The sequence below is a fragment of the Arvicola amphibius genome, chromosome 3 (assembly GCF_903992535.2).
Source record: "Arvicola amphibius chromosome 3, mArvAmp1.2, whole genome shotgun sequence".
NCBI lineage: Eukaryota > Metazoa > Chordata > Mammalia > Rodentia > Cricetidae > Arvicola > Arvicola amphibius.
In genome coordinates this window covers 45,916,353-45,927,962 of record NC_052049.1, presented here as the reverse complement: position 1 = coordinate 45,927,962, position 11,610 = coordinate 45,916,353, and the positions used below count along the sequence as shown (strand labels likewise).

Here is an 11,610-nt window from a genome sequence, read left to right as displayed (position 1 = left end):
AAAAGACATTTTGACCATGGTACCTCCTATAAAAGAAGGCATTTAACCGGGAACTTGCTTAACTTTTCAAAAGTTAGCCCATTATCATCCTGGCAGGGAGCATGGCAGCATGCAGGAAGGTGCTGGAGCAGTAGTTGAGAGCTTTATACCCTGATCTGCAGGGAAAGACGAGAGCAAGGAGAGAGAGAGAGAGAGAAAAAGAGAGAGAGAGAGAGAGAGAGAGAGAGAGAGAGAGAGAGAGAGAGAGAGAGAGAGAGAGAACAAGCCTAGGCCTGGTATGGGCTTTTAAAACTTCAAAGCCCACCCACCCTCAGTGATGCATTTCCTTCAATAAGGACACACCTCCCGATGCTTCTAATCTTTTCATACAATTCGATCCTGGGGTGTCTAAGCATTCAAACATTGGATGGTAACTGTCTATTGAATGGTAACAAGCCTATGGTCACCACAACAGGTCTATCATGGAAAAGAGAGAAGAGAGGATACAAAAGTGAGACGAGGGGAAGGTGGGCAGCAATGAGATACCTTCTGGACATGACGTCACCATTGTATGCATGACCTCACTGCAGCAGAGGTCGTCTTCACAAGACCCACATGAGACTGAGCCTGTGTCAGCAATTTATCCTAGAGGGAAGACCTTTTGGAGACATAATGTGTTGTTCTAAACTAGTACTTTTTGAGAGATGTTGATGTAATGGAAAGAAATAAATTAGGGAATCATTTGAATCAAAATTAGATATACATATATACCCATGAATAATTTATTCTCATGGTCACTTACTACTGTTTTTTTTTCTTTAAGCATTGTGACTTGAGGGTGTTGTGTTTCTTTTTCCTTCCCTATAGAAATGTTCCACTAAATTGGCTCATAGGCCAAGGAAGAAACTCTTCATGAGGTTTTACAGCAAGTACACAACTATGATTAAACATAAGTAGTAAAGATGTGAGCTTGGGATAAAGATAAACTTAGTGATGACCATGGATCTCAGAGCTGATGATGGACATTGCTGGCCAATGATTTGGATATGAACGCAAAGCATCTGGTAGCCATTGTCCCCTGGATTCTCCTGCACAGCATAGTTAGGATACCACCGGAAATGACTTCTATGTCAGAAAATTTGCTGGCATTGTTAGAAGTTCTTGTGTGACCAGACGACTCTTTCCAACAGAAGGTTTCTTTTCTTCTTTCTTTTTTTGGGGGGAGGGGGGTAAAAGAATAAGTTTGAGCCCAGTGTGGTGGTGCATGTCTTTAATCCCAGCTCTTGGGAGGCAGAGGCAGTTGAATCTCTGTGAGTTTGAGGGCAGCCTGATCAACAATGAGTTTCAGGACAGCTAGGTCTGTTACTCAGAGAAACCCTGTTTCAAAAAAAAAAAAAAAAACACCTCAAAAAGAATGAGTTTGTATGGAAGAATATATGCTTAGCTCTTTGTACCCACTGGAACGCTGTGTCAATCATGACTTACTTGAAGCAGTCTTTCTTTTTTGGAAGGTTTTCTTTGTATTATCCTCAGCTGAAAAAAAATTCAGGAAAGGACTTGATGTGAAGTGAGATATTTTTAAGATTTTCCATGCCTTATCTTTATTTTTTTTTTCAAACGGCTGATGGTCATGGTGATAGTTGCTGACTTGGCTATGCTACATGCTTTGTGTTCAGAAAGACTTTCCTCACAGAGGCTGTTGTCCTCACTTGACAGATATGTAAAATGAGGTGCTGACAAGCCTAGTAATATGCCTAAGCTCTTACAGCTAATAAAAGGTACAGACAGATTTGGACACAGGCATTTCTGACCTTGAAACAAGCTTATAACTTGTTGTAATGCTGTCTCACTGTTGACAGTATTAAGAATTTATATATTTTGTTACAAAATTTACAGAAGTCGTACTGTATGCTAAGTTATGAATTAGGCACTGAGGACATTGGACAAACACGATCACTGTCATTGTGGAATCTAGACTATGGAGAGAGACAACAATACAATAATTAAACAATAATTTATATAATTGGAATTATTATGCATGATAAGCACTTGTAAGATGATACCTATTTATTCCCCGACTAAGTGGCATTAGAAAAAGTATGAGCCAGTGAAATTATGGCAGGGGTGGCAGAAAGGGTCTCGAGGAGCAAATATTCTCAAAGATGAGATTTCCATTATTTCAACTACATTGAGTCCATTGAAAGCATAGTTTCTGCCAGCAATATTTTCTTAGAAGTACAGATAAAATCTGTACTTGCTTTTATGTGGCCATAACTAGACTCCATTCTACTTAGGGGACTAAGTGCATAGTCATAAGATTTTGAACCAGATGTCTTTTGATGATCAAAGCACATAAGGTAAGAAATGCCCAAGGAATGGCACTCCAAGGAAGCCAGAGGGATTCTATCCAATGTGGAACGACAAAGTCTTTAAAGATGTGTAGTTGCCCAAAGGCAAAAGGATGCCATTTCAGAACCATTCCTTCCCTTTCTTCCCTAGACTGGCGTTACAAGATGTGATGCTTCTATCCCCATGTAATTCATAGGAAACCAATTTAGTATGAGTTATAAAATCAAATAACTAAGCTTTGTGGAACAAATAAATTGGTGAATTGGATAGGGAATGCAGAAGGAAATAATGTATAAGAACTCAGCATAAGAGTAACATTTGGTATTAACAAGGAAAGCACTGACAGCTGACCATTCATTTGTAAAATAAATAGATTCCTCATTATTTACAACGAATAAGTTGCAGATGGAGGAAAAATGGAAGCCTATTTTATCTTCTAAAATTCTGGATGGAGACATGTATAGTTCTTGGTTGGAAAAACAAGTACCAAGACCAGTTTATGCATTTCTCCAGGCTTGTTTGACTGGCCTGTTACACAGTCCTTATACCAACCACAGGTTGGTAAACTCCAATGTCCCAGCTGACTTTGTGGCTGAGTAGATTATTGTTGTCTATCCCATCTCTACCCTTCTTTCCCTGGAGTAAAAGTCTGTCTACCAAGGGTCAGCAGCATGTGGGAGTATGCAAAACCATAGTTAAAATGAGACTCTATAAAAAGGTATAATTTCTTTATAATAAGTATGTGTGTGTGTGCGCACGTGTGCGTGCATGTGTTTGTATGTGTGCGTGTTTAGAGAACTACTTGTGGGAGTTGGTTTTCTTCTTCTGCCAACTATGTCCTAAGGATTGATCTCAGGTTGTCAATCTTGATGGCAAGCACCCTTATACTATATTCATAGTATATATATTCATAGTTCATCTTTCTATCCTTTCTATCTCTTGATTTGGTATTTTGATTTTCTTCTGTTAGCAGAGAGTGAAAATTTGCCTAATTTTATGGTAGGGGTTTAGAGGGTTCTTTTTTTCCATAGTGTACATAGTCACAAGACTCAGTACACCAAAAATATTTCAAGTCAGTAAGAGAGTTAGGCAAGATAGGTAATACATGAGCACAACATTAGCCTTACTAAAAGGCAAAACAATGAAAATGAAGCCAAGGTTTTGGGGATGCCTATCAATTTGATAAAGTTTAAAAATGGTGTCAAATTCTGTTTGAAGGGGATATAGGAGGCTAGGCGATTATGTCTAATTGTTTTTATTAATATTTATTAAATATGTTATTTACCCTTATTATTTCACATCTAAGAACTTACCTTAAACTGTTCATTGCTAACAGCTCAGTGGCTACATGCACTAGGATGTTCTTTAGTCCTGTATTTGCAGTGGAATGCAATCTGAAAGCAGTGTGCACTGTGTTTCTGTGTAAGGACTGCAAGATAGTTGACCTAGATATTTTGTCTTACCTTCCCTATGGGTTATCAGTTATTCCAAGAGAATGATCAAGGAGCAGACAGGCCTTCTCGCTTTCAGGAAGCTGCATGTTGTACATCAGGAAATGGAAGTGTTACCCGAGAACGGTCCTCCCTGGAAAGTGAGCTCACACGGGTGGTCAAGTCAGCAAGGAGACGGAGAAGTGAAGCTACAAGCAGCAGAATAGGAGAGGCGCCTAGACAGAAGACAGGGCTGTGTGAGACTTATGCATTGTGGGAGTTGTGCTTCTCTCCTGTACAGTGCTGTTGGATGGAAGGGAAGGGGGCCCTGGACTGATGCTCAGTCTGTGACTCTATGCCACCAACCTTGTCCTACTAGTGAGCACCCTGGTTACAGGAATTCAGTCAGCCCGAATGGATTTGCATCTCCAAGGGATGTAGAGTGGATTACAGACCAGAGGTATTTCTCTGAATATATAATGATTCATTGACGGAGAGGAATAGCGAAGGAGAGGAGATCTTCAACGGTGTTCGTTCTTGAGTTTGTGCTTAGTCTGGCAGGAATGAAGCCGAGACTTAGTTTGGTTCAAATAAGTAACTGAGCATGCAGACTGAACACGTGAGCATGTGTGAAAGCTGATGTCACATATTTTCTACTAACTAAACCTCCTCTTTGACAGCTTTGCTGTGAGAGATGAGAAAACTTTGCCCCACTCAACCGCTGGGACTAGAAAGACAGGTGACCCAAGGTGTACAGAGGTGACTCTGCGCACATTTGAAGGAAATAGGAGTCTGCAGGGTGACTCCAAGAAGAAGACTTAATGTTCAAAGAACAGTCAAAAACACACTATGGACAGAAAGAACAGGAAATTCAAAAACCCGTTTGTCTACTTTTTTCTCATGAGGCAGAAATTGGGTCACAGCCTGTTCCAACCCAGTCCTCAGGTAAGTTGCTCAGGCTGCCAAGCATTCTGATTGGGCGTCGCGGTGGGGGGGGGGGGTGTTGGAGTTGCGAATAGCTTCAGAAGTTAAAGCCAGTGGAGGCAGAAGGGTTGTCAGGCAGCAACAATTTAAACAAGTGGAGAGCCAAGGAGTGCTTCAAGTCAGAGCAGACAGGGACCCAGGACCCAAAGGCACACAAGCCCTGTGGCTTTGGTTTTGAATCTAGTTTTTAGGAGTTTGTGTGGACGCAAATGATCTAAGCTTGTTCATTACAATTGCTCATATGCTGCCAAGTCTAGAACTGGATGTCATGGAACAGGGAAATAGAGTCCCACCCAAAAGAGTAACTTTAGGCTATGGAGGAAGCCATGAGTGTATGAAGTTCTGAGCAAACGTGTATTGTTGACATTATTGTTGACAAGACATAGCTGTGTTAAGAATGCCAAAACCTCAGACCTATAGGAAAGGGTCAAAGCCAGGCTAGGCTTAGCCTTTGGTCTGAGGGAAAATATTGACACCGTGTGCAGAAAATGTCTGCTGTAGCTTTCTCTCCCCCAATGTTTTAATAGGCTGAAGACAACCCTTACTGTGATTAACGAAACCTGCCACTTTGATACAGCTCCATACCATAAGCCCCGCCTCCTTGTCCATCAACATTCAACACTACATCTCTGCACAACAGTATACGTTCTACACATTGAACTGCTGTGTTTCTTCGGAAAGTCCAGCCCATGTGACCTATTTCTGAGTGTCTACGTGTTTGCCTTTTCTTCATTCCCTTGCAACCCCAAATCAGGTCCACATCCTTAGAGCCGCGCGAAGACTCGGCAGTAGCCAGCACTATGTTAATTTCTTGGTTGGGGAAAGGCGGCAGAGGCAGTGCTTGTGCTTTTTCTTGCCTCCTGCTCCAACTTGCGCTAAACTCTGAGCCCCGCGCAATGTTGTTCAGAGTGCCAAGGTGGAACTTTGGGACCTTTGGGTGCTGTGTCTAATGCTGTGCATGCAGTGTCAGAGTTCTTGAGCAGGAGATGCCTATCCAACCAGGGGGAATCTAGCGATGAATGAGGTTAGGTAATTTGTGTAAGATCTCAAAGGCAAGAGATATCCTAGCTGACGAATCCACACACGGGGCTTCTCATCAAACCTATTAATCGTTAGAGTATGCCTAATGTTAGGTTACCTTTTGAAGATGCTTCAGGCTTGTGGGTTTTGGCTGGTTATAGATTTTATACATTTTAATGCCCTCCCCAGCTTGTTGTTTCTGAGGTTACATGTAGATCCAGAGTAAAATAGTGTAATATTAATCTATATTCTGACTTTGGCATCCAAATACTTCTGAGAGGTTGTAAGCATGCTCAAGTTTTAAGCACTTAATTGCTTATGTTGACATCAAGACTTAGAAGCTTAGAGAGCCTGAGGCAGCCACCTCACCTCCAAGAGGCCTTATGTTTAGACCTGTGTGCCACATAGTTTGGCCATTTGCTGTATTCTCTGTAAATTCATCTGACAAAACTACTCTCAGATAAATTTGTTAGAAAGTGATAGAAATGATGAGATTTGGTCCTTGACTCATATCCCATGAGCATCTTGGTCTCTTTTTCCCAAGCAAAAGCTTGATAGGATAACAGTGAACCCTTATTCCTGCTACAGCTTTTCTGAGCTATGCATGACATATAAATCAAAGAACTTTGGACTACTTTTTCCTCCCACAAATTATTTCTAGTACTCTGATAGCATAGGTTCCATAGTATTCCATGGTCAACTTTACTTTCCCCATGAGCTCTGATGAGATGGAATTGGTAGAGGAATAGTTAACAAAGAATGACAGATGACTTGTCTATTTAAGATACTTGATAATTTTCCTTAACTTAAAAAAGACCAACATCTCTTTAAAATTTCATTACATTTATTTATTTATTGTGGTTATTACATATGCATATGCCATGGCACATGTTATGAAGGTAAGAGAACAACTTTCAGGAATCAATTCTGTCCTGTGGGTCTTGGGAATCGAACTCAGGTCATCAGAGTTGACCACAAATATTTTTACCTACTGAGCCATCTAACCAGTCTATTCTTAACTTCTTTTCCTTCTTTCTTTTCTTTTTTCTTCCCCCACCTTCCCTCCCTTCCTTCTTTTCTTCCTTCCTTCATTCCTCTCTTCCTCCCTTCCTCCTTTCCTTATTTTTTTCTTTTTTTTTTTTGGGGTATCTTGAAATTCACTATGAAAATCAGACTGACCTCAGAGATCCACTTGCATCTGCCTCCCAAGCGCTGGAACTAAAGACATTTGCCACCATTCCCAGCTCCCTATCCTTAACTCCTTTAATTAAAACTTTATTTGACCTACACAAAGGCATAAAACAAAACTATGTCAGACATGAGTTCGTGACTACTGAGAGGCTTTCAAAGTCACAGATAAGACAGACACTTATTTTGAAAAAGTTTCTATGATAATTTCTTCTCTTTCTTCAAGTCTGCACATGTATTTGAACTTTGAGTCCAGAAGATGCTAGAACAATCCTATGGAAAATCTACGTGAGGTCTTTAGCAGGAAGGAGGTATGCCATGAAGTGTGGTGCCAATTGTGTCATACCTCAGGCATATTGTGTGTCATCTGTACCTTAAGTTTATCACCTCTGTGGCCTACTTGGCAGTAAGGAATGTGGCCTCTGCTGATGTACTCAGAAGTGAACAGGACAAGCCATAGGCATCTGGCACCCAACTGTTTGCTTTGTAGTTCAATTATGTCACAGTTTTTAAAGGCATATGCTACTGGCAGACTTGAGGGGTGGAGGCTTCTTCAGCTTTACCACTCTAAAAATATTGCCAGGGATTATAATAACCGATTGTAGATCTGCCATTACCAGGTACTACATGTTCTTTTGAGTAACTTTTGTGTGTTAATTTAGTTAACTCCCATGTCAGCTTACGAGCCTTTATTTTAATTTTCTGAGAAATAAGCCTGTCTTGGATCAAATATTCAGTGGATGACGAAGATGAGAATCAAAGGCACATCTATCTCACCCCAAAGACCACTTTTTAAAAAAGCCACTGTGTTCTAGAATCTTCTGTGGTGAACTCTCTCACATGGATCACACCTTCCAATCTCTGTAACCTGTCTTCTCTAAGCCGTATCTAACAGAAAAACGAAACCACAGAAGTAATAGAATTCTAGTCCCCAACATGCATTTTCATTAGTTATACTTGAAGCATTAAAAAAAATGAGATAGGCTCTAACTGGCTTAAAAATGATTTATACTGCATGAGAAGGATCTCAGAGCTCCAGGACGTGGCCTGAAAGGCTCATCATACATTGTTCCAGAGACATGTCTGCTAATCTGTGGCATGCCAGAGCCTGAACACGGTCGTGCGAAGACACTATCACTTTCCTAAAAGGAATCTTCCCTTGTCCATTTCTGTAGGTGCCACAAGTCGTCTTCCAGCCAACTGAGCAGGCTTCCAGCCCCCAGAGAACAAGGCAAGCCCTAAGTGGACAGGGTGACAGAAGACCGAGGACATAATTAGACACTGGACGTCTGTGTGTGATCTGAGATTGCCACATAGTTATGAATGGAATCTGCACAATGTGGACTTCCTCACGTTCCTTCCTGGTAGCATTTGGTGATATCTGACCAAGCAGAGCTCTTCAATAAATGTTGATGATTGTAATAGAGACTTGCATAACATCATGCCACATATGGAATGTGCCCGCGATAAAAAGAGACATAATATAAATTATATATTGGATACAGTATTTGGGATGAGAAATTTATAGCTTATATTTTATAAATTATTTATAACTTATTTATGGGAATTCATGACTTATTTATAGAACTAGCTTGTAAAATGTTAAGACTCAGAAGAATATCAGAGATATAATACCTTCAGTCCCCTCATTTTTATGCCAGTAACACTGACTGTAATGATATAATGACTTCCCTAAAGGACACACACACTCATGTATTTGTTTAATATGAACATTATAAAAGCCTAGATCTTAAAAAGTATATTGGTAAGAGTGGTGCTTGTTTTTAGAAAGTTTCTTTTTTTCCAAATGGGATTAAATATCTGATTTGTGGTCCATTAACTTGGGTCCTCTACACATCTGAGGATATAGCTATCAGGAAAAGTCCACTATCTGAGCCTGGGGCCACCCTCTACAGAAAGGCCATTTGTATGATGTGTAGAAGAAAGAAGTATTAATGAGTATCCATTTCATCATTCTTGTTGCTGGTTCTTAAGAATGCTTTTTGACTGCACAATAAAAGTGTAAATACTTTTGAGGTAATATTTTTGGTTGGAAAGCATTTTGGGCATGTCTTTTAAAAATACATGCAAATTTTATAATAGACTACTCTGTCATTTACATATGTGCAATGAATGAGATAGAAAATAGGCTGACATAGAAATAAAATATTTGAGTGCATGGGTGTCTTAGATACTTTTCTATTGCACTGAAGAGGCACAACAACCAAAGACACTTATAAAAATCATTTAACTGGGGGCTGGCTTACAGTTTTAGAGGGTGAACCCATGACCGTCATGGCAAAGATCTTGGCAGCAGGGAGGCAGGAATGGCGCTGAAGTAGTAGCTAAAAGTTTGCTTGCATCCTGATCCTCAGGCAGCAGGCAGAAAGGGTGAAACTGGGCTGGGCATAGGCTTTTACAACCTCAAAGCTGACCCCTGGTGACACACCTGCTCCAGCAAGGACACACTCCCAATCATTCCTAAATGTTTCCACCAACTGGGAACCAAACATTCAAATAGATGAACCTAGGCGGGCCAGTCTTATTCAAACCTGCACAACGGGCTTTATCGTTTAGATCATGACTTTTGTGTATAATTATTACTATAATGGAAGATAAAATACAAAAAATAGAAATAAAGGTTAATATTAGTAAATACTGCCTGAATAGTACTAGCCGAGGGTTGTAGCCTAAGGACACATATCCCAGCGTCAATATCAGTGAGCACTGTTCAGACAACACTATCCCTTTGTATAGATTAGCAACTGTCTTAAATTTTTAAAAAATTACTCAGGTTCTTCATGCCCTTCTGTCATCTCCAATAATGATCAGATAAAGTTCCCATGGCTTTGGTTTTCTGTTGCTACATTTGGTAAATACTACCTGGTTTGTAGAGTCAAAATTCTAGTGATAGAGTGGGAAAGCCATTACTATAAGACATTGTCCCTTGTTTATCTGCCTGTCTCCAGTGCTGGCATACATGAGGTGTTCAGTTGTATGTTGTGAACATCTCAGCTTATTCTGTGTGATGGCTCCTTTGTTCTACCTACGTCCAGTGTGTGTTTTAGGCCTAATTTATTGGATGCTAAAGTGCCTGGTTTGTTTCATGTTCCTCCTTCAGCCTCCCTTACTCACCTCCCTCCTTCAATTCTTTCTACATACACAATGCACACGTGTGCGCGTGCGCACACACACATGTTTGTGTGCATGCACACATGTGAAACCACTGTTCTAAGAGTCTTTGTTTGCGACTCCCCTCCACCCTGTACCTGCACCGATTTTATACTTTATCAACCCCTCCTTCTCAGCATCCTCAGTGAGCACAAAGCCTAAGCTCAGGTTTCCCTACCCTTGCTGCCTCATTGTAACTAAACAGAGCCTGTGGGACACAGTGGGATGCATGCCAGGCAGGCAACCAGGAGCCTTGATCTTTAATACACCAACCCTTCTACCAACTTACTATTCAACTCAATAAACCGTGTTCCCCTTCAACAGGAGTGTCTTCTTTGATTAAATACTAGGGCTGTAGCTTAAATTTTTTTACATTTTCTTCACATTCCCAAGACTGAGGTGTGTGTCTCCTTTTTCCCAAAGTATAGGTCATATGTTCTTTTTCCACTAATGTCCATGTATTTGACACATGACCCATAAGAATTGCTTCATTGTTATCTAAACTGATCTTGTGGCTCTCAGTTTCTAGCAAGGACTTGCCCAGTGGGCGTTGCAGGATCACTAGGAGAAAAGGTGCCGTTGGGCATATGAGTTAAGACAGGGCACCTGTGTCCAGAGCTGGTAGCCTTCCTGCCTGGCCTTAGGCCAGCTCCTTCCCACCGTGCTCACCTATTGATTTCACCTTTAGGGTCTCGGCCTCATTATCATGCAACCAGTCATTTGGAGGTGATAATTACTCATATTTCAGTCCCTCCCCCCCCGAACAATTTGGTTTTCTAGTTTCCCGAAGCTTTGCTTACCCGCATCTCTCCACTGTACGTGCCTCTGAGCCATGAGGAGCTAGGCAACCGTGAAGGCTACGTGTCACCTGAGGAGGTCATGGGACCTGCCTAGAGATACCAGCGCTGTTCCAGCCAGTGTTTTTTGGGGAAGTTCCAAAGTGACAGGACGTTCAAGGAAGCAAAGGAGAGCCAGGCAAGGGTCCAGGGGGGAAGGGACAGGGACAGAACACAGCTGCTCATTTAGTCCTTGGGCACTAAAGACTGAAACACGCTGTTCCTGTTCCAGCAGCTAAAAGGAAGGTGACAAGAAACCTGAGAACAGGGAACTTAATTGTCACCAAAGCTTGTCTGGACACATAGGATGGTCTCCGCACCGAGCACACAGCTTAACCCTGGCAGCGCCAGTCTTCTGTGCTTCCCTGTGCGTTCCGTAACTCTCACACTTGCTTCCGGGTTGACTCCCTATCAGATGAAAAGCACCCATCTTTAATATTAAACACAAACCATCTCCAAGAATATGCAGTGCAGATTGTCTTGGGACTTTCTGCATTTCATGTCAAATGTAACCGTGTCTCAAATAAGCTCCCATCGGCCCGAGTCCTGGATCCATGTGAACATTGCTTACCATACTCCCCGCTCTGCACCCCTCACAGGTCAGGCTGTCTCCTAAGCACGAGGGAAAGATAAAAGAACATAGTTACAGCTTT

General features: G+C 41.4%; 1 long non-coding RNA gene across 1 annotated transcript; it reads right to left on the bottom strand.

Moving 5' to 3' along the window:
- Window positions 1–1,464: 1,464 nt before the first annotated feature.
- On the bottom strand, window positions 1,465–11,047 carry LOC119810799. The gene is made up of 3 exons (XR_005284798.1): window positions 10,922–11,047; window positions 3,792–3,912; window positions 1,465–1,512 (listed from the first exon to the last, which is right to left on the bottom strand). It is a non-coding gene; the product is annotated as an uncharacterized LOC119810799 (long non-coding RNA).
- Window positions 11,048–11,610: the final 563 nt, after the last annotated feature.